Source organism: Ipomoea triloba, chromosome 8, assembly GCF_003576645.1.
Source record: "Ipomoea triloba cultivar NCNSP0323 chromosome 8, ASM357664v1".
Lineage (NCBI taxonomy): Eukaryota > Viridiplantae > Streptophyta > Magnoliopsida > Solanales > Convolvulaceae > Ipomoea > Ipomoea triloba.
The window spans coordinates 234575-238310 of record NC_044923.1 but is presented as its reverse complement, the minus strand read 5'-3'; positions in this window follow the sequence as shown (position 1 = coordinate 238310).

Sequence of the window (3736 nt, the reverse complement as noted above, 5' to 3'; positions counted from 1 at the left end):
AAAGCTGTAAATGTCGAAGAAATTTCAATCGTAGTTATAGGGAATGATACCAGACCATCCAAAGGACTTTGGAATTTCGAAATGGTTTCTAAATACTTCCATCTGCCTATGAATCAAGCGGTGAAAGAGTTAAAGATTAAGGAAGCTTGTTTGAAGAAGATATGTAAGAAGGTTGGAATTGATGAATTGCCATAAATAAGAAGCTGCGTACCTTGGAGCGATTAGCAAAAAATGTCCAAGGGAATACTGATCATAGAGAAATTATAAATGAGCTAGAAAATCAAAGGGAGCAAATGTTAAAGGATCCTAATCTTCAATCAGGCATAGAAAGAAATAAACTTGAAGTTTCATACTTTAAGAAGAGAAAGTATCGAAATTTGACGGAACTTTCTTACTATGCTCCTCTTGCGAGCTCATCTTATGTTTCTGGTAATCCTCTCCCAAAAACTAAGAATGAAGATACAATGTAGCTTTCCTGCACTTAATATTATTTTAATAATGAAAATATTTCCTGTTTTATAGTGGGAACTCTTGAAAATTCAATAACAAGTCTTTCAAATGTAAACAAAAATAACCATCAAAGGTGAAATATAGAATTCTCTTCGCTAATAACGAAAATGTTCTATTGAGAGACGTAAGAATGAAATCAGGTGAGGAATAATATCCATTATCGGAGTGATATAGATATGTTAAAAACTTGAGAAATAGAAAATTCATATTAACCACCAAGGGTGGTGTATAAACCATCCACTGAGAAATGGAAGGAGATAACCTTAGCTATAGATGTGGTATATACGTAAAGTATATGTTTACCTTGTTCCTTATGAACTGCAATTTTAAGTATTTGAAAAAATAGAAGCAAATTATAATCATAACATCTCTTTATTTCCTATGTTCGGCTGAAAACCAAACAAATGATCTATCAACCAAATGGTTTTAGGATTCCATTTTACTTTTGAACTTCGCGTGTGAATTTTTTTTTTGGAGATAAATTTAGCATGATTAATGACATCCGACAAAGAACTATTGCGCTTGTGACAACCTTACATAAGCACCTCATGGTTGGACTATATTTACATATAATAACTTTTTAACTGTTTTACTTTTGTCACACTTGGACAATTAGCCGACATAATTGATTTAAAATTTGGCACGATTGTCAAGTGTACTGTTTTTTTTTTTTTGAGATTCAGATGCGACCAATTACTTTCGATCGTGAGCTGTTTGTTTTTTGACAAGCTTAATATCTGACATCATTGAAAGGTATGTTTGCTATTTCAAATCTCAGAATCTCCATCATTTACTATCCTCAATGGTGTTTTACCTTATTCTTTGTCACTGAATTATCTTTTTCTATTCTCTTTTTGTTTTTGAACGTCATTTTTTCCAAAAATGGCGAACCAAGCTTATTTTCCAGACCAATTTTCCTACACCACTTATGATATTGCTAGGTATTCCTTATGGGATGAGACGGCATACCCAGCTTCTTCCTCATCTTTTCCAAACAAAATTGTTGACCCATCTTCCGATATTACGGAGTATTCCTTTTGTGATGAGTTGGTCGACCCTACGCCTTCCTCATCTTTACTAAACCACATTTATTATCCATTTTCCGATGTTATCGGATATCCTTTATCGATTGATGTTGCTAATGCTGCTCCTGCCTCATTTTTTCCAAGCCAAATTTCTTGCACATCTTCCGATATTAGCAAATATCCTTTATGGGATCAACAACATGGGATATCAACTTTTGGTAATGGATTGTTACCGAACATACCCTTTGATCCATTTTGGGGTATTGAGCATAATATGGGAGGACTACTTGAGGCTACTGGTAATCATATGTTTTTTTCTTGATATGCAATGGCGATGACGTAATATATTTTTTCATCTTTGTTGCAGCCATGAACCACTTAAGTACGGAAGAAAATCTTATGGCATCAACAAGTGGTATACTTGTACAGGAAAATACATTTCCAGTTGCAAGTAACGCAAGTATAGGAGGAAATATGACTACAGATTCTGTAGTTGTAGAAAGGAGTATGATTGAAACTCTTGCACGNTAATATATTTTTTCATCTTTGTTGCAGCCATGAACCACTTAAGTACGGAAGAAAATCTTATGGCATCAACAAGTGGTATACTTGTACAGGAAAATACATTTCCAGTTGCAAGTAACGCAAGTGTAGGAGGAAATATGACTACAGGTTCTGTAGTTGTAGAAAGGAGTATGATTGAAACTCTTGCACGTAGGCAGCGGAAGAATACACGAAGAACTTTTCGTGATTCATCCACAATAAGCAAGGAAATGCGAAGAACTTTTCGTGATTCATCCACAATAAGCAAGGAAATGATTTCCAATTTTCGTGATTCATCCACAATAAGCAAGGAAATGATTTCCAAATATTTCCATCTGCCTATATATCGAGCCGCCAAGGAACTGAGAGTTGGGTATACGGTTTTGAAAGAAAGGTGTAGAGAATTAGGAATCTTTAAATGGCCATATCGACAGTTAGTGAGCTTGGAGAAGCTATCAGGAAAAGCTCAGGTAGTTTTTTTATTTTTCCAAAGTTGTATCATTATAAGGTGAATGTTAATATAATGTTTTACAGGTATTTAGTAACATCGAAAATGACCCTGACATAAAGGAGGCAATGAAGGAACTAAAAAGTAGAAGGGAAATGTTGCTAAGCGATCCGAATTTGAAGTTGAATCCAGCAGAGATTAGGCTCAGGGATTCATGTACCAGAAAGATAAAGTAAAGGGAGATGATGAGTCTTCTTCATTCTCCCACCCTTCTTATACATCCCCTTCATATTACTCCATTAATTGTTGATCCTGCCTTGCCGTTAACTGTTGATCCACCTTCACTTGCGACAGAAGAAGACGAATCGTTTAAACTTTTTCTTGATGGCTTTTGATAATATTCTTGAATAATAAGTATTTTTCTAAATATCAATAAATTTTGTAAACTCTTTAATAAAGAGGTTGTAGATGCCAAAGTTAGGCTACTGCTCATTGAGAGGTCATTCATAGCCATAAGATAAAATTGTAATCATTTACAACGCATAATATATTCCATAAATGTATATAACAAATGTCATTGTCGTACGACATGGCTTGCACTTTTTTACCTTGGAAAAGGTAACAAATACATACATATATGTGAACCAAATTTAATTATATTTGACATAAAATAAGATATGGTCATCTTTAAACGATAACACCGAGGCTTAATATTTGCGATCAATTTAAAAACTTACAATAACATCATGCAAGATTATAGGTTTATATTTCTTCCCTGGAATGTTCTTTCATTATCGTGTATTACGTTTTTGTACCACTGTATCCTTGCACGTACATTCTTGTGACTCAGCAGTAACATAAGGTATTAAAGCTAAAACTTTCATGCTATACACAATTTAAAAAAAAAAGGGGGGAACAATTTAAGGCGCATAGGAAATTCTTTTAATAAAGCTAATTTTCTGCCTAATGCCCATCTCTAACCTAAAAGTCGTTATTATTATAATTTTTGTCTTGATAAATGTGAATATATTAGCTTTGAAATACAACTTGTTTTAAACTTATAACATTTATTGGACCTATGATTTAAGCATAACTTGTTGCAAAAGTTGAGCTTTCGCCCCCCCAATATTGCATGATGATATTGAACTTGTTGCAGAAGAATTGGTTAAAAATAACTCGTCGTAATTATAAAACGGTAAGTAAGGAAATG